The sequence below is a fragment of the Cervus canadensis genome, chromosome 11 (assembly GCF_019320065.1).
Source record: "Cervus canadensis isolate Bull #8, Minnesota chromosome 11, ASM1932006v1, whole genome shotgun sequence".
Taxonomy (NCBI): Eukaryota; Metazoa; Chordata; class Mammalia; order Artiodactyla; family Cervidae; genus Cervus; species Cervus canadensis.
The window spans coordinates 65,415,215-65,435,507 of record NC_057396.1 but is presented as its reverse complement, the minus strand read 5'-3'; the positions used below and the strand labels follow the sequence as shown (position 1 = coordinate 65,435,507).

The 20,293-nt window shown below is 40.0% G+C and overlaps 1 protein-coding gene and 1 pseudogene across 2 annotated transcripts in view; both read left to right on the top strand.

The window, feature by feature from the left end:
* LRRC4C (leucine rich repeat containing 4C) overlaps positions 1–20,293 on the top strand; it is a 1,342,213-nt gene that overhangs the window by 571,970 nt on the left and 749,950 nt on the right. The gene's annotated exons all lie outside the window — the stretch shown is intronic.
* On the top strand, positions 18,743–18,833 carry LOC122450658 (annotated as a pseudogene).

Below are 20,293 nucleotides of genomic sequence, written 5' to 3'. Positions count from 1 at the left end.
CAAGAGCATATTCGTAAGCCCAATTTGCTTGTAAGTCCAATAAAGTTACTCTAGGTACACAAATAAGACAATCACACAATTGGCTATATAGTACTCTAGTAACAGGTTTATAATACTTTTTACACATATACTACACACATCTCTTCAAGAAAATGAGAGATACCAAGGGAAAATTTCATGCAGAGATGGGCACAATAAAGGATAGAAAGTGTATGGACCTAACAGAAGCAGAAGATATGAAGAAGTGGTGACAAGAATACACAGAACTATACAAAAAAGATCTTAATGACCCAGATAATCATGATGGTGTGATCACTCATCTAGAGCCAGACATCCTGGAGTGCAAAGTCAAGCAGGCCTTAGGAAGCATCATTATGAACAAAGCTAGTGGAGGTGATGGAATTCAGGTTGAGCTATTTCAAATCCTGAAAGATGATGCTATGAAAGTGCTGCAACAATATGTCAGCAAATGTGAAAAACTCAGCAGTTGCCACAGAACTGGAAAAGGTCAGGTTTCATTCCAATCTCCAAGAAAGGCAATGCCAAAGAACGTTCAAACTACCGCAGAATTGCACTCATCTCACACGCCAGCAAAGTAATGCTCAAAATTCTCCAAGCTAGGCTTCAAAAGTACATGAACTGAAAACTTTCAGATGTTTGAACTGGATTTAGAAAAGGCAAAGGAAACAGAGATCAAAATTCCAGCATGTATTTTATCATAGAGAATTCCAGAAAGACATCTACTTCTGTTTCATTGACTATGCAAAGCCTTTGACTGTGTGCATCACAACAAACTGTGGAAAATTCTTAAAGACTTGGGAATACCAGACCACCTTACTTGCCTCCTGCTAAACCTGTACGCAGGTCAAGAAGCAATAGTTAGAACCAGACATGGAACAACAGACTGGTTCCAAATTGGGAAAGGAGTACGTCAAGGCTGTATACTGTAACTCTGCTTATTTAACTTACATGCAGAGTACATTATGCGAAATGATGGGCTGGATGAAGCACAAGCTGGAATCAAGATTGCCAGGAGAAATATTATTTACCTCAGATATGCAGATGACACCACCCTTATGGAAGATAGTGAAGAGGAACTAAAGAGCATCTTGATGAAAGTGAAAGAGGAGAGTGAAAATGCTGGCTTAAAACAACATTCAAAAAACTAAGATCATGGCATCTGATTCCATCAGTTCATGGCAAATAGATGGAGAAACATTGGAAACAGTGGCTGACTTTATTTTCTTGGGCTCCAAAATCATTGAAGATGGTGACTGCAGCCATGCAATAAAAAAGCACTTGCTCCTTGGAAAAAAAAGCTATGACCAGCCTAGACAGCATATTAAAAAGCAGAGACATTACTTTCCCAGTAAAAGTTCATATAGTCAAAGCTATGGTTTTTCCAGTAGTCATGTATGGATGTGACTGTTGTATCATAAATAAAGCAGAGTGCTGAAGAATTGATGCTTTCAAACTGTGGTTTTGGAGAAGATTCTTGAGAGTCCTTTGGACTGCAAGGAGATCAAACTAGTCAATCCTAAAGGAAATCAGTCCCAAATATTCATTGGAAGAACTGATGCTGAAACTCCAAAACTTTGGCCACATGATGAGAAGAACTGACTCATTTGAAAAGACCCTGATGCTGGGAAAGATTGAAGGCAGGAGGAGAAGTGGAGGGCAGAGGATAAATTTGTTGGATGGCATCACCAACTCGCTGGACATGAGTTTGAGCAAGCTCCGGCAGTTGGTGATGGACAGGGAAGCCTGGCCTGCTGCAGTCCATGGGGTCGCAAAGAATCAGACACAACTGAGCGACTGAATTCACATGCATAATACAAGCAAAACAAGCAAACGCAAAACATACAACATTTTTATTCTTATAGTATGGAACTTTGGAAAGTATAGTGGTACAGTGTAGCAGCTCTCATACAGGGGTTGGCATCGAATGAACAGGAAAAAGAGTCACTGCCTGGAGGAGGAGGAGGAGCTGGGCGATAACAGAGTTAAATAATGGTCAGCAGTAGGAAGCGGAGGGCTCGGTGCAATCGCAGTCATGCCTGATGTTTATGGCATGCACATTCACACATTTGAATGTTCACAGCTTGAATGTTGGTATGGAAGGGTCTTACCATATTGAGATGCAGTAAATGGTAAATTGTATAAGCAAGGACAGAGTTGGAACAATGGGATGCATTTCACAGGAAAGATGGCATCTGAAAAGTCTTAGATAAGTAGGACATCACTCGGCTGAGAAAAGAAAGGAGGAGTTTCCAAAAGAGAGAGAATAGCATGAATAAAGATACAAAAGTGGTCAGGAAGATGGAAAGCATTGGGGGATACAAGGCTGGAAAGATAGAGAAGTGTCACAATGCAAAGGCCTTGAATTCTACGCTAAGGTACTTGGGTTTTTTACCCTATAGGTCATAGGTTGTGTGATCATATGTCCCTGTTTGCTAGGACCTGTTATAATTGATACTTGCCATCTTGTTACAATTGTCAATAGCACTTCTTTCTCATTCTCAAGGGTGTTGCAGTTTAGGCAATTTAGTATTTGGTCAGCATGGCTGTGGGCTTCCCAGGTGCTGCTAGTAGTAAAGAACCCACCTGCCAATGCAGGAGACATGAGAGACTCGGGTTCAATCTCTAGGTTAGGAAGATCCCCTGGGGGAGGGCATGGCAACCCATTCCAGTATTCTTGTCTGGAGAATCCCATGGACAGAGGAGCCTGGTGGGCTACAGTCCATAGGGTCGCAAAGAGTCGGAAATAAATAAAGGAACTTAGCACATGCACGCACACGCACGCACACACACACACACACACACATGCAGTATGCCCATAAGGAGCTAATAAAGGGTTTGAGCAGGAAAATAACTTAAGTAAATCTTGATTTTAAAACTATCATTCATGGAATTGTACACAGCAGCAAACCTGGTCTAGTCAAATCCAACATGTGGCCTAATTTGTAAATAAAATTTTGTTGAAATACAGTCCTTTATGATTTTTACTACTTCTCAATAACAAAATTGAGTGGTTGTGACAGAGCTCATATGATCTGCAAAGCTGAAAATATTTACTGTCCAGCTTTTTACAGAAAACATCTGTGGCCCCCAGTATAGAGTACAAATGGAGGACATAAGTCTAGAAGTAGAATCATAATGCCATTTTAAAATATGAGTATATGCCTTTTTAATTTCCAGTAATATCTAAGCTTTGGTACCAAGTGGCAGGTTTATTAAAATACGGACATTTAGATAGTGACATTTCATCTTAAGATGTTCTCCTTTATATGGACAGCAAGCCTTGCCAAAACCCCACAAAGGTGCTCAAACTAGCATCTCAAATACAAATAATTATTTCGAGAACTTTTTGTTCCTAAGGTTCTTGCCCAGTAAGAAGACTCCAACTGCCGTTAAACATACAAAATAAATAAACCTCAAATATGAAAGTAATTACATAGAAGGTCACATAAAATGAGAATAAACGGTTCAGGCTGAAAATGGCTTCAATCGCATAACTCACAGGGACAGTAAATAACAACCCACATCTGTCTCTTGGGAAGGAAGGACATGTGCCAATTCTTGGTTTTTATTGCTCTGACTCAAAGCATCAACAGCCAATATATCTTGCCTTTAAATAACTTGCAAAGAAAAAGTGTCTGTGTGTAAGTTGTCAGTAGCCTCAGAAATGAATGAGACATGTGTCCAAAGCTTTAGTTGTATAGAATATGTGCTGCTGATGCTTAGTCGCTTCAGTCCAACTCATGTGACCCTATGGACTTCAGCCTGCCAAACTCCTCTGTCCACAGGATTCTTGCCTAGCGCGGGTGGCCATGCCCTACTCCAGGGGACTTCCTGATCCAGAGGTTGAACCCACATCTCCTATGGCCCCAGCATTGCAGGCAGGTTCTTTACCACTAGCACCACCTGGAAAGCCCATAGGATATATAGTAATGAACAAAAGGTATATATTCTTTTGGAGTGAATGTAGTAAGACAATAAAATCAGAGAAGGGACAATACTTCTTTACATTTATAAGAGCTCTGTAAATATTTTCAAGCACTGAGATAGTATTTTATTTTGAGTTCTATTAAACCACGTGATGTAATATTTACTGGCTAAGACTCTTTGTATCAAGGGGTTACAATACGTACAGATAGTGAGCAAAATGAAAGTCGCTCATAGGAAGACTGCATCTCAAAAGAAAGGTATGGTTTTTCATATCCCGGATAATTGGAGTAAGTTCATGAACTCAGGCTTTCTGAAAACAAGAATGTTGCTTATTTTGTGGCCCTTTTGCAGGGACCACCCATTATCTTAATTCTTACTGATATCCTTCATACTCTTCCTACTTGCGGAGAAGGCGATGGCACCCCACTCCAGTATTCCTGCCTGGAAAACCCATGGACGGAGGAGCCTGGTGGGCTGCAGTCCGCGGGTTCACTAAGAGTCAGACACGACTGAGTGACTTCACTTTCACTTTCATGCATTGGAGAAGGAAATGGCAACCCACTCCAGTGTTCTTGCCTAGAGAATCCCAGGGAAGGGGGAGCCTGGTGGGCTGCCGTCTATGGGGTTGCACAGAGTCAGACATGACTGACGCAACTTAGCAGCAGCAGCAGCTTCCTGCTTGTGGTAGTATTCAGGAGTATTCGTTCTCCCAGATAGCAAAAAAAATAATATATACATACAAATATGTATACACACATATACATTTCCATTAGCATCCAAGAGAAATTGTCATTTATGTCAATTGTGAATGCAGGTAATAAACCATAGTTGCATTGTTTGTTCATAAAAATATATTAGTTTTCATATCATATTAGAATTGTGTCAGATACCACAAAATGTCATTCACATTCGTCACTACTTTGAAATTATTATAATGCAAATTACCACTAGGTATTGTAATTTAATTAATAAAGGTGCACTTATCTTCTTACATTAAAATTATTAGCATATTGATAATAATATAGCATTTTTTTTCTTTTTTTTGCTCTGTAATGTTGTGTATTTTTTTTTTTCACTTTTTATTTAAAGACAGTAATCTGAGAGAGGGTAAACAGATTTCCAAAGGGAGCCAAGGCATTAAAAAAAAATCCTCCCAGGGTTCACAAAATCTGTTTACTTAGCTGTTGCTATTTAGTGAATCAACACAGAATTTAATATCTTAAAGCAGTAGCAGTTGTTGTTTTTCTTTTTCATGATTCTCAGATTTGACTGGGATCCAGTTAGGTGTTAATTACACAGGAAATGTCGTTCTTGCATCCAGATGTTGGTTGGAGCTGCCCTCAACTCAAAGGGCTTCCCCAGTCTCAGGTCTGACACTTGATGCGTACAGTTGGCTATGAGTTAAACTGGGCTATTGGCAGTTACATCTACAAATAACTGACTTTCTCAAAGCATGATGGAGCATTCTAAGAGATCCAGACAGAGTCATACTGCGTTTTAGGACCCAGCCTCAGAAGACACATGGCATCACTCTCTCCAGTCACAGGCTTGCCTGGATATAAAGAGAGATAAAATCAAGAGAACAGAACACCAGACCACCTGACCTGCCTCCTGAGAAACCTGTATGCAGGTCAAGAAGCAACAGTCAGAACTGGGCATGGAACAACAGACTGGTTCCGAATCAAGAAAGGAGCACTTCAAGGCTGTATATTGTCACCCTGCTTATTTAACTTATATGCAGAGTACATCATGAGAAATGCTGAGCTGGATGAAGCACAAGCTAGAATGAAGATTACCAGGAGAAATATCAGTAACCTCAGATATGCAGATGACACCACCCTTATGGCAGAAAGCAAAAAAGAGGTAAAGAGCCTCTTGATGAAAGTAAAAGAGGAGAGTGAAAACATTGGCTTAAAACTCGACATTCAGAAAACTAAGATCATGGCATCTGGTCCCATCTTTTCATGGCAAATAGATGGGGAAACAGTGGAAACACTGGCAGACTTTATTTTTTTGGGCTCCAAAATCACTGCAGATGGTGACTGTAACCATGATATTAAAAGATTCTTGCTCCTTGGAAGAAAAATTATGACCAACCTAGATAGCATATTAAAAGACAGAGACATTACTTTGCCAACAAAGGTCCATCTAGTCAAAGCTATGGTTTTTCCAGTGGTCATGTATGGATGTGAGAGTTGGACTATAAAGAAAGCTGAGTGCTGAAGAATTGATGCTTTTGAACTGTGGTGTTGGAGAAGACTCTTGACAATCCCTTGGACTGCAAGGAGATCCAACCAGGCCATCCTAAAGGAAATCAGCTCTGAATATTCATTGGAAGGACTGATGCTGAAGCTGAAACTCCAATACTTTGGCCACCTGATGTGAGGAGCTGACTCATTTGAAAAGACCCTGATTCTGGGAAAGGTTGAAGGCAGGAAGAGAAGGGGACAACAGAGGATGAGATGGTTGGATGGCATCACCGACTCAATGGACATGAGTTTGAGTAAACCCTGGGAGTTGGTGATGGACGGGGAGGCCTGGCGTGCTGCAGTCCATGGGGTTGCAAAGAGTCGGACACGACTGAGTGACTGAACTGAACTGAACTGGACATCAACCGCAGCTCTCAATAAGAGGAGTGGCAGTGTCATATCACAAGAGTGTGTGGGATAGGGTATATTTGAATAAATTTATGTGGACCTCTTTGAAAAATACAATCCATCATAATGTCCCAACATTTTCCATGTTTCTGAGTATTTCACATGGTATATATCCTGCTCTAAATTTCTTTCTGTTTTTCTTTCATGTGATACTCCTGTTTTTCCTTTCAACCCCAAAATGAAGCAGAAGTTCTCTCGCTGACTTCCCCAAATAGTCTCTCTTCTTTTCACATACAGCTAATTTCTTTGTGTGGGAGGGAGGCGATGGGGGTGTGCATGCTACAATTTTATCTTAAATTTAATTTGTGAGTTTACTTAACAAATTCTACTACTTATTTATAAGTACTCTTTCTTTACTCTTCCTTGTGATTTCTTTGAGAACACATTCACTTTCTGTTTTTCCTACTCACCTCCTCACTTGTTGCACATTAATACTCAACCAATGTTTTCTGTGGAGGTGAGAGTTGGACTGTGAAGAAAGCTGAGCACCGAAGAACTGATGCTGTTGAACTGTGGTGGAGAAGACTCTTGAGAGTCCCTTGGACTGCAAGGAGATCCAACCAGTCCATCCTAAAGGAGATCAGTCCTGGGTGTTCATTGGAACGACTGATGCTGAAGCTGAAACTCCAATACTTTGGCCACCTCATGTGAAGAGTTGACTCATTGGAAAAGACCCTGATGCTGGGAGGGATTGAGGGCAGGAGGAGAAGGGGATGACAGAGGATGAGATGGCTGGGTGGCATTGCCGACTTGATGGACATGAGTTTGAGTAAACTCCAGGAGTCGGTGATGGACAGGGAGGCCTGGCATGCTATGATTCATGGGGTCGCAAAGAGTCGGACACGACAGAGCAACTGAACTGAACTGAACGTTTTGTGAGACCGAAAGCTGCTCTTTGAAATTCAGGCTGCTGCTGCCTGTTGGAACATATCAGCTGCCATCAACAGAGTCAAAACCCACTGGACTGAAAGATGTGAAGCTCACAATTAGTTAAAGGATAACAGCAGCTTCATTTTCTAGTTACTTCTATCCAGAGCTAAAAAATGATTTCAAGGTGACATAGCCCAACATAACCAAAGTGCTTCACTGATTCATGTGGACTATATGAGTAACATCTTCCTCCCTTAAAGCTAAAGGCAGAGATACCACAACCTTGCTTAAAACCTGAGAACATTGTTTCTCCAAAAGAGATCAATAAAGAGGTGAAATGGTGAGCCATGGGTTAAGGGATCAATTATGTGAGATTATTTTAAAATACAAGTACTTAAGTTGTGTGACACTCTGACACGGCATCAAATGACATCTTAGAAGGGACCAAAAAGTTCATGAGAGATTCATTTCAAATCCTGGTGAAGGAGAAAGAATTAACCTTGGAAAGAATCAAATCCATCCACATTAATGTTAAAAGGAAAAAAAAATAAGTATATACTGTAATCTTTGAGACTGATATGAAATACAAAACTCTGGCCATCAAACAAACGTTTTTTTTTTTTAACACAAGATGAAAAAAATGGGTTGGTTCACTGAGGGGGAAAAGAAAAGTCTGAATTTCATAGCATGTGCTGTGCTTATTAACAAGAACCAAACAGGGACCTCTGTCATGACGAGATTCAGGTAGAGGTAAGCTATTTCCTAGACCACTACTGTGAGTTCATGTGCAGTAAGCATGTATGATTAGACAGAAACCATAATGTTTGTAACTCCCAACTGAGAGAGAAACATAGTCACAATATTGGCAGTGAAGATCTGTTTGGAAAGAAAGATTTGACTAAACTCACCACCAATGACTAGCGTGGGACCAAGATGAACTACATTTCTAACCCCTTATTTAATTCTTCAAATTAGCATTTCAGTATTTGTTTCTGCTGAAAAGAAATCACAATATGCATTTTCCTAAATTATTTGCAAAATTTTGAATCTTGACTCAATATTCCCAACAGATCAGAAATATGCATTTTAGATACCAGAGTCCTCATTTGTGGGCTTCCCCAGTGGCTCAACAGTGAAGAATCCACCTTCAATGCAGGAGACTCAGGAGACACAGGTTTGATTCCTGGGTCGGGAAGACCCCCTGGAGGAGGGCATGGCAACCCAGTCTAGTATCCTTGCTAGGAAAATCTCATGGACAGAGGAGCCTGGCAGGCTACAGTCCATGGAATTGAAAAGAATCAGATACAGCTGAAGCGGCTGAGCATGTCCTCATTTGTAAGCTCTAGTAAGAAGTGGTGTATTAAATCTTTTTTTAGAATTAGACTAGTAGGAGTGGAAACACTTGAAAATATCTCTGATTATAAATATTTTTTTGGCTCTGAGATGTTTTTGGATAGATTTCTTTATCGTTTAATTGTATTCTTGACAACTGAAAAAAAAATCTTTGTATAAATTCTGTCACTTTATACTAACAAGCCTATCTTTATTGTATTAGTTATTGGGCTGAATATAAAAGGATATCTAAATTGATGACTGTTTGTAAAAATATGATTCAAATACCTTCTCAACGTTATGTATTTAATACATGAATTCATTCTGAATGAATTCATTCATTCATTCTAAAGGAAACAGAAGCATCCTTTTATCCTCCGCATATGTCTTCACTGAGTACCCACTTAAAGAAAGACAGAATGTTGCCCTCCTGTCTCCTTGCTGTCCATAACCCCCAACCCTTCCACTGGATACAGCGCCATGTAGCTGGAGGAAGCAGATGCTCTGCCCCCCAATGCAAACCCAGTGAACCTGAATCTCTAGAGATGAGTTCTATGCATTTATACTTTCCAAAAGCTTCCCAAGTGATTCTAATGTGCACCTGGGTCAGAGCACTTTTCAAAGCATACACAGTCCTCTTATCTTTGAATTTGAGTGCTTTCTCCACAATTGTGGCATTCGGGGTAGGTGCTCTTTAGAGGGAGAAATGAAAAAATGAGAAGGACATCATTTTCCCAGATAGGGGAGGGACGGTGTGACCTTGAAGCTGAGGAAATAATTCCTGAGCTTTCTTCTTCCTAGACTAGGAAAATTGTGCTCTCGTTCTCTATGGCCCATTTAGACAGGGCAGCTCACACAGGCTGAATCTGGGCTCGCAAGGCAGGGAATAATGTTTCCTTGCCCAAACTAGTGAATGGTGGAATGAGGAGTGTTATTGGAAAAATGCATCAAAACCTTACATGTTTGTTTAAATGAAGCTGTGATCTAAGACTGTACCAAACAAACTCTGTGCAGTTTGATTCTGGGCTATGAGATTTATTCTGTTCTTTAAGTGTAGGGGCATGAGGAGAAAATCCAAGTGCAATACATAAATCTTGATTAACTTGTTCAGAGCTCTCAGGAGATCCTTTAAACTCCCCTGGATAGAGTCAGGCTCTCATATTGGACATTTACTCTACGCTTTTATTTCCTGATCTTTATTAATGGCCGACTGGCCTGCTCATAGCTTGTGTTGGTCCTTCTGGAGGGAATTTCAATGGTACACTAAATAGTACTCTTGTATACATCGCATTTTGCTCTGTTACATTAGTGGTGCAAAACTGATTCTTAAAATGTGGTTTTCACAAATACTCTATTCAGGGATGGAAATGTTTTGTTTTCGACTCTTACTAGAAGAAACATGAAGCATGAAATATGTTTATTAGAAATGCATACCTCCAAATGAGACTTCAATGAATGCAAACAAAAGTTAAAAGGATTTAGCATTAACTTTTCTTCTCAGCTGGGCAGGAGATCATCTAGGCAGAGATGTGACCTAGACATGACAGCCAACAGTACTGTGTTAATTGTCTCGTTCTTGTTGCATAGCACACCGATACTGAATCAGTGTTCTGGAAAATGAAGTCATCCATAATTTGGGGTATAAAAATCAGTATTTTTGTACAGTCCTGTCCTATTACCCCCACCCCCCAAATGTTTTCTCTTTTTAAAAAGCAGCTCCATTTGGTGTCTCTTGTTTTTCCAGTGGTTGCCAGATGCTTTATTCCTTGCAGTAACTGGTTCTGTCTTGTATACAGTGGTAGAGATGGAAACAGAGTTCCTTTGCTAATTGTGGGTGTAGCTATTGTGTTCTGTATTGTAGGTCACTCAGTCGTGTCTGACTGTTTGGGACCCTGTGGACTGTAGCCCTCTCGGCTCCTCTGTCCATGGAATTCCCAAGGCAGGAGTACTAGAGTGGGTAGCCGTTCCTTCTCCAGGGCATCTTCCTGACCCATGGGTTGAACTCAGGTCTCCTGCATTGCCGCAGATTCTTTACCATCTGAGCCACCATTCTGTTCTATAACACAGACCCATCTTTAAGCTTCTCAGGCTGCCACCTAAGAGTCTCCATGTGGTAGTGTGGTGATTTTGGATACAGAAAGTATGAACAACCAGATTTCAAACTGTGCATGTGTTAGTTGCTCAGTTGAGTCCAACTCTTTGTGATCCCATGAAATATAGCCCACCAGACTACTCTGTCCATGGGATTCTCAGGCAAGAATACTGGAGTGAGTTCCCATTCCCTTCTCCAGGGAATCTTCCAGACCCAGGGACCGAACCCAGGCCTCCCTCATTGCAGGCAGACTCTTCACTGTCTGAACCACCTACAGAGAATGCTAGCCACCCCTGAGGCATTGCACTAGCAGGCTGCATGCTTTGTTTGTGTGATCAGCATAGCACCAGGTGGAAATAGTTCTTTGTATTATTTTTATCATTTCCATTTCACAGATGTAGAAACTGAGGCTTCCTTGGAGCAAGCAACTTTCCCAAAGACATTACTAATGGTGGTGTAGAATTCAAATACAGTTCTTTCTAATCTTGAGCATGAGGATTTCCCTAGGCTCTTAAACTGTCAGTTTTATTTATTCTCAATACTATATTTTCTAAGGAGTCACACAGAGATATTTTTCTTCTCATCTGCATCCATACCCCAGTTTGAAAGATTAACTTAGAGTGAATAAAAAGACACCTGAAGATTAAGTTTTATTTTATCTATTTTTATTTTTCTTTTAAGTTTTATTTTAAACTTAAAGATTTGAATTTTAGTTTTTAATATCTAGTGTACCAAAAACACTAATGAAAAATGTTACAATTCTGATTCTCAAAGTGAGAATCAAAGTGAGATAGTGACATCAAATTGAGATATATATATATACATATATATATATATATATATGTGACATATATATTTGGCTTAAATGAAATATCTATCTATCTATCTATCTATATATATATATATATATCATAGAGCATACAGGACATATTTTTTTTCTGTTTTATTTGTCCATATAGACAAAATATAAAGTTCATAAATACAGTATATAGGCCTGTCTTGATTGCAGTACATCCTCAAAGCTCATAGAGTAGCTGGCATTTTGTATAGTTTAAGCATATATTTTGGACAAACAAAGGTATATGATCTATCATATCTGATTTAGTTATGGGTGCACTCTGAAATGGGCTTTCCTGGTGGCTTAGACAATAAAGAATTTGCCCACAATGCAGCAGACCTGGGTTCGATCTCTGGGTCGGGAAGATCTCCTGGAGAAGGGAATGGATACTGACTCCAGTATTCATGACTGGAGAGTTCCATGGACAGAGGAGCTTTGTGGACTACAGCCCATGGGGTCATGAAGAGTGGGACACAACTGAGCAACTAACATGTTCTCTTTTTTCACACTCTAAAATAGCAAAGTGGTGATCTATAAGAAGAGTCATTTTACTAGCTTGGCTCTAAGATTTCTATTACAAAAAAGAATGTATAGAAAAATGTCTAGAATGTAGTAGATGCTCAAAAATAATGATAATAATAGGAAATTCTTGTCATCACTGAATAATTTGCTTTGAATTTTTTGTACGTTTCACTAAGGAATTTGAAAACTTTTCTTCCAATCATTGAATTAAATTATTTGTGCTAGAATATACAATATAGGTTCTTAGACAAGCAGGAGAAAAAGATTACTGTGCTTTTATGACTTTCAGCCAATGACATATGCCAGAGACATACTATCCTGTACACCGTAATGCCCACCTACCACCAACCCATTTACTACACAGCCCCCTCAAAATGTTGACCATCTCCAATGAAGGCTGTTGATTATCATGTTACATTGTAGGAGATCCAAATGATAGATTAGACTTGAATTATTTCTCAAAGCTATAAATTACTCTGGTTTAAAGGGCTATGAATTAGGTTTTTTATATCACTTTGACCTTCTCTAGATGCCTTATTGTATTTATTTGGTCTGATCCCCATTTGAGAATGGGAGCTCCTTGAGCATAGGTCTTGGCTGTCATCATACAGTGTCCAGTATATGATAAGCCTTCAGTAATAATAGTAGTAGATGCCATTATTGTTGTTGAAAGTTAATAGAGATGTCAACCAGCAACTTTTTGAATCTGTCATAAATTTGTCTTACCTTCTTCGTTTCCTGGAAAACATTGGGTTGTGCTTGCTTCAGACAGTTCAGTGTGCTGAGAAATAATTTTTTCAAATTTTTTTCCATCTCAGTTTCCTTAATTCACAAGTGAGGAAATTTTCAACCCCCCTACGGTTTTTTTTTTTTTTCAAGGTTGAATGAGATCATGTGTTTGAAAGCAGTCTTAGACTCTCAAAAGTTGTTTTTAGTGAACTTAAGTAATCTAAAGTAGTATAAGGGACAAAACGAATGTCTTGTCTCTGAGAATACTTTCTTAGAGAATAACAAAAAGTTCTTTTCTTCTGGATGACTTACATAATCCTGTCCAGGGCGAAGGGGACCAAGATGGCCCAGAAAAACATGGTCTCTTAAAAATCATTGTTAATATTATGAAACATAGTTTCAATTTTTATCTTTAATAAGATATGAAAATAATCACTTTTAGCCGTTTAAATTGCAGCTTTGATTATATATTATGAAGCCCAGAAGTAATTCCCTGAGATGATCAGACACAATATTTCCAGTGCTGACAATAGGCATGGGGAGTAGGCAGTCCTGTTCTCCTTGAAACTTGGTGGTTGTGAGTGGTCCATAGAGGTTAGAAAATAGGAAGAAATTCTCCTCCTCTAGAGCTGATTTGGATTCAAGGCTGCAGAGCTAAATCTTCTCAAGCTTATAATGAAAATCCCCATCTGATTTTCTTTGCTGACTCATCTTTTAAAGGGGCGTGTTAACAATGTGGGCATAGCAGGACTTTCTGCCCTAAAGAGAACCTTGCTTGGCTCCCTCCGAGGGTGAAGTTCTGATGTTTGAAATTGGCAATTGGCTCTCCCACAGTGGGATCATAGTGAAATTTGAAATTTAAATATCTAATATGTGAAATCTGAGCCCAATGATCACTGTGATTAAACACAGCTTCCCTGTTCCTTTTCCAGCATGATTGCACTACCGCAGAGGTAGCTGAGTGGGACTTTTTCACGCCACTCCTCTGACCTCTTTAATCCATACAAACAGACCCAGACACCCCCAGTGTGCACACAGTTTAAGTAAAAGCAACATGTCTGCAATGCAGACACTCTCAAGACAAGTCTCGTAAGTTTCCTTACACACCAGATGACTCTTCCTGAATGCTTCCTAGACATAAATTCTGGAGCCTTACCTAAATCTCTGCAAGTTGCAAAACAGCTAAAAGGAGGTGCATTTCATGAACTAGCGTGAATTTCTCTCACCGGATCATGCAAAATGCTGAAGTCGTGTGGGTTTTTCCTAACCATTTCCCTGGTGCATTGCCAGAGCCACATAATCTAATGAGCTTTCCGGACGGGATGAGGCAAGCTGAGGTGAGCACAGGTGCGCTTGTCACAGGCGCGGACCTCTGAGAGACTGGCTTTCAAGTCTGATTTGCAAGTTGGATATGCCCGTCACTTTGGATTAGCTTCCAATTTAAATTCAGCTGTTGTCATTTCCGTCTTAGCATCACATGCATTCTGACGGAAGGCCCTGAATAAAATCACAGTCCCAGAAAATCCTGTCTGTTATCATAATGCTAGGAAGCCACTGTGGTAGACTAAAATGAACTAGACATCGAATGTGTTGCCTTAGCAATCTATCTGCCTTTCCTCTTTCAAGATTGTTTATTTGAACCCTTGAGTGGTCTCTGCTACTAATCAGAAAATTGAGCTTGTCTAACTCATAGGACAGTAATAGTGATACTAGGTATTGAGGAAGATAACTGTTCATAAGTTTCTCACTGAAGCCTTAGAGTCACACCCAGAGGCAATGTACCTGTAAGCTCGAAGGTGGGGAACTGAGACCTCATAGGTCAGGTCTACCTTGACTCATTTGGCCAAAGTTTCAAGGCTAGTGAGCAGTAGGTATAGGATTCAAACTCCCACCTTCCTAACTCCAAAACTACATCCATCTGCTTTGCTACATTGCAGATATATGGGCAGGACTTAGTGAGTGACACCACACACACACACACACACACACACACACAATATGTCAAAAGCAAGGTTGTGCTAGTTAATAAGGCAAATGCAGTCTTTAGCTGCCTTATAATCTAACTGGGGAAAAAAACCAAGCAAGTGATTAAAGTGCCATTTAAATGCTAAAAGGGGAACAAGAGGGCAAAAGAGGGCACTCTGGCATCATATGGCATATGAATTAAACATGTTCTGTAAGGGAATATGTCAGGAAAGTCGAACAGTAGAATGTGGCCAGTAATGGTGGGTGAAGTAGACATGAGGTGGTTGTGATGTTCAGTCGCTAAGCTGCATCAGAATCTTCTGCATCCCCATAGACTATAGCCCATCAGGCTCCTCTGTCCATGGTGTTTCCTAGGCAAGTACACTGAAGTGGCTTGCCATTTTCTTCTCCAGGGGATCTTCCCAACCCAGGGGTTGAACCTGTGTCTCCTGCATTGGCAGGTGGATTCTTTACCGCTGAGCCACCAGGGAAGCCCCAATGTGAGGTTAGAAGGGGAGAAAGTCTGAGAAAAAGGAATGGCAAAGAATCAGGGCTAAGAAAACCACAGTTACTAAAGAAAGTGAAAGATGGATGGATAAAGAGTTACAGGATGGATAGTGAGGAAAGTGTTGGCTGGGCTATAAAGTCTTTAAAGGGATGCAGAGGTCATATTGTAGACCTCTTTGTAAAACTATCTTAGGTTAAATACTCTGCTGAAAGGAATAATAATAATTATTTTGATGTTTACAGCAACAGTCCAAGTTAGATATCCTCACACTGTTTTACCAATAGAGAAGCTGGGATTCCCAGACCTAGGGTAGCCAAAACTCAGTTGGCTTGTCCCAAAGCCCTTCATCAGAAAGGGACCCCACATGGTTGCCTTACCTTGTCACTTAACCACACACTGAACAGGGACATAGTCAAGTTGTTGTCCTGTTGGTCTTCACCATAAACGTGAAAGACAACACAGATCACGTGTCTAGTCAATTCATTTTGTGATGACAGGTGGGATCATGTAGCCTTAGTTACGGCCTAATTGAAAATATAAATTTTTTTTTTTTTTGGTGAAGCTTTGCAACCAGGAAAATCATTAACATTTCATGCTTTAACCACACTTATCCAGCTTTGTAGATTTGACGTTTTATACTTTGCTGACCTTTTTGGGTTGTTAAAAGGAAATATCTTTTTTGTATTCCTTTCCCTCTGTTACAGCAAGTGAAGGCCAACTGTATTAGTAGTTATAGAAAAAAAATAAAGGGGAAAAAAATAAAGACCATATTTCTTGCTACTTTTTTTTTTAAGTAGAATTATCCTGGGGTTTCAACCAGAGACTTTGGGCTGCTCTGTTATTGATCTGTCTGTTCTATATAAAGATCAGACCATATGTATCTGTCCAGATTGGCAAGGATTCATTTAGAGTCTTTGCCTTTCATATTTTTATTTGTTGCTTACTACTACAGTCTCACACAGATAATTGAATAGAATAAATCTCCATATTTCATCCAATAGATTTAAAAAACGAGTTTTTCCAAAGCCATATTTAACATAATAAAATTAACTTTTGATCTCTCCAGATAGCTTTTATTTCTCTGGTAAAGTGGTTACATCCCTAATCATGCATTTTAAATTAACCCTCTGAATTAGTGAGATTTTGTATCACATTACAATATGTGTATTTGTGTGGATGGGCAGTTTTTTGGCAAGAGAGTTTTTTTGCCACTAGCACTACTTGGGAAGCCCCAGTTTTTCCACACCACCATGCAATTCTCGGATACCAGCTGGATGTCCCACCACTCAACTCAATTCTAACACTACCTATGTGGAGATAGAAAAAGACCCCACAGGTTAAGAGTTCAGGCTCACAAGACTAACTCTCCACCCCAACATCAGATGCCAATTGCAGGTCTGGGTTTTCATCTGTGCTTCTGACCAATTAACTATAGATCTGAAATTCCAAAGCTCCCTTCCGAAGGCTTCATTGATCTACTAGAGCTGCTCAGAGAATAAGGGAAACATTTTTCTTACTAGATTACTGGTTTGTTAGAAAAGGATGTCATTTGGGAAAAACTAGATGAAAGAGATACATAGTGCAAGGTGTGGAAAAAGGGCAGAGAGCATCCTTGCCCCCGCTGAGGGTCATTCTGCCTCAATCTCCATATATGCACCAACTGGAAGATCTCCAAACCCTATACTTTGGGGCTCTTATGGAGGCTTCTTTACGTAGGCATGATTGATGAAACCGTTGCCATTGGTAATTGGACTCAGTCTCCAGCTCCCCCCCCCTTCCAGGAGGTCTTTAGTTGCTATTCAGTGGCTCAGTCCTGTCTGACTCTTTGAGACCCCATGGACTGCAGCATGTCAGGCTTCCCTGTCCTTCGCCATCTCCCAGAGTATGTTCAAACTCATGTCCATTGAGTCAGTGATGCAATCCAAACATCTTGTCCTGTCTCCCTCTCCCCCTCCTGCCTTCAATCTTTCCCAGCATCAGGTTCTTTTCAAATGAATCAGTTCTTTGCCTCAGGTAGCCAAAGTATTGGAGCTTCAGCTTCAGCATCAGTCCTTCCAATGAATATTCAGGAGTGATTTCCTTTAGGATCGACTGATTTGATCTCCTTGGAGTCCAAGGAACTCTCAAGAGTCTTATCCAACACCACAGTTCCAAAGCATCAGTTCTTCAGTGCTCAGCCTTTTTTATGGTCCACCTCTCACATCCATACATGACTACTGGAAAAACCATAGCTTTGACTAGACAGACCTTTGTCGGTAAAGTAATATGTCTGCTTTTTAGTATGCTGTCTAGGTTGGTCATAGCTTTTCTTCCAAGGAGCAAGCGTCTTTTATTTTTATTAGTTGGAGGCTAATTACTTCACAACATTTCAGTGGGTTTTGTCACACATTGACATGAATCAGCCATAGATCTACACGTATTCCCCATCCCGATCCCCCCTCCCACCTCCCTCTCCACCCGATTCCTCTGGGTCTTCCCAGTGCACCAGGCCCGAGCACTTGTCTCATGCATCCCACCTGGGCTGGTGATCTGTTTCACCATAGATAATATACATGCTGTTCTTTCGAAACATCCCACCCTCACCTTCTCCCACAGAGTTCAAAAGTCTGTTCTGTACATCTGTGTCTCTTTTTCTGTTTTGCATATAGGGTTATCGTTACCATCTTTCTAAATTCCATATATATGTGTTAGTATGCTGTAATGTTCTTTATCTTTCTGGCTTACTTCACTCTGTATAAGGGGCTCCAGTTTCATCCATCTCATTAGGACTGGTTCAAATGAATTCTTTTTAACGGCTGAGTAATATTCCATGGTGTATATGTACCACAGCTTCCTTATCCATTCATCTGCTGATGGGCATCTAGGTTGCTTCCATGTCCTGGCTATTATAAACAGTGCTGCGATGAACATTGGGGTGCACGTGTCTCTTTCAGATCTGGTTTCCTCAGTGTGTATGCCCAGAAGTGGGATTGCTGGGTCATATGGCAGTTCTATTTCCAGTTTTTTAAGAAATCTCCACACTGTTCCCCATAGCGGCTGTACTAGTTTGCATTCCCACCAACAGTGTAAGAGGGTTCCCTTTTCTCCACACCCTCTCCAGCATTTATTGCTTGTAGACTTTTGGATAGCAGCCATCCTGACTGGCGTGTAATGGTACCTCATTGTGGTTTTGATTTGCATTTCTCTAATAATGAGTGATGTGGAGCATCTTTTCATGTGTTTGTTAGCCATCTGTATGTCTTCTTTGGAGAAATGAAAAATATGGAACACTTCACGAATTTGTGCTTCGGCAGCACATATACTAAAATTGGAACAATACAGAGAAGATTAGCCCCTGCGCAAGGATGACAAGCAAGCGTCTTTTAATTTCATGGCTAAAGTCACCATCCACAGTGATGTTGGAACCCAAGAAAATAAAGTCTGTCACTGTTTCCATTGTTTCCCCTTCTATTTTCCATGAAGTGATGGGACTGGATGCCATGATCTTAGTTTTAGTTTTTTGAATGTTGAGTTTCAAGCCAGCTTTTTCACTCTCATCTTCATTGAGAAACTCTTTAGTTCCTCTTCATTCATTGCCATTAGGTTGGCATCCAGGAGGTCTAGGGTGGAACTAAAATTTTCAGTCCTCTAATCTCACAGTTGGTTGCCAAGGCAACTAGTCCCCATCCTTGAGTTACCTTGAGGCTCTCCAAAAGTCACCTCATTAACATAACAAATGACACTTTTTTTTTTTCCTTCCTCCACTGGAGAAATTTCTAAAGTTTTAGGAGTTCTGTGATGTAATCAAGACCAAAGATAAATATCTTGTTACAAATCACATTAAAATTGCTCTTAATCTTCCTTCCTATTATATTGCAGCTTAATCTTTTATCTATACTTTATAGTTTATATACAAAAAATATTTATATTCATCCAAAGGTAAAACTTATTCCATATTGCATTTCTTATATTATTCTTCCAATTTTGTATCTTTGGATTAGAATTTAGGTGTGTGCTTTCCTCAGAGGTAATCCACTATTGAGATTTTAGAAACAGCGTTTAGTTTTTTTTAAATCATGTTTTTAGGTTAAACAGTTACCTGAACCAGGTGATGGCTTAAGCAGTTATTTATCATGTGTCCTTCTGTATAATACTGTATAGTGTATCTTTTACATATGAAAGGGTATATTTGTTGAGTGTAGAGGTGGTGAGAAGCTTGTTGAAAAGCCAAGAATCTGAAAACATGAATCTACGAACTGTCTTAGCCCAGAGAGAACAAAGATATCTAATTTGCCATGCTCATTAATTATCTATGTCTTCCTAGCACACTAGCTAAGAATCTGTAGCTATATATTTATATATTGCCCACTTTGAAAAAGAGTCATTATCCATTGGGGATGTCTCTCTGGGGCACAAAATAGGAAAAGGTAAGCTGTTTTGTTTTTCTTTTTCAATCTTGCCTTAGCTTCATGAAGTTGGTCTAAATCAGGGACCTGCAAGTATTCGCATAAAGGGACAGATAGTAAATATTGAGGAACTGTAGGCCACACAATCACTGTTGCAACAGCTCAGCTTTGCTGTTGTAGTGCTAAAGCACCCTGTTTTCAATAAAATTTCACTCATAAAAACTGGTAGCAGCCCAGATTTGGCCCATAGATCATACAGTTAGCTGACCTCTAGCTTTCAAATTGTAGTGCTGGAAAAGACTCTTGGAGAGTCTCTTGGACTGCAAGATCAAGCTAGTCAATTCTAAAGGAAATCAGCCCTGAATATTCATTGGAAGGACCGATACTGAAGCCCCAATACTTTGGCCACCTGATGCGAAGAACTGATTCATTGGAAAAGACCCTGAT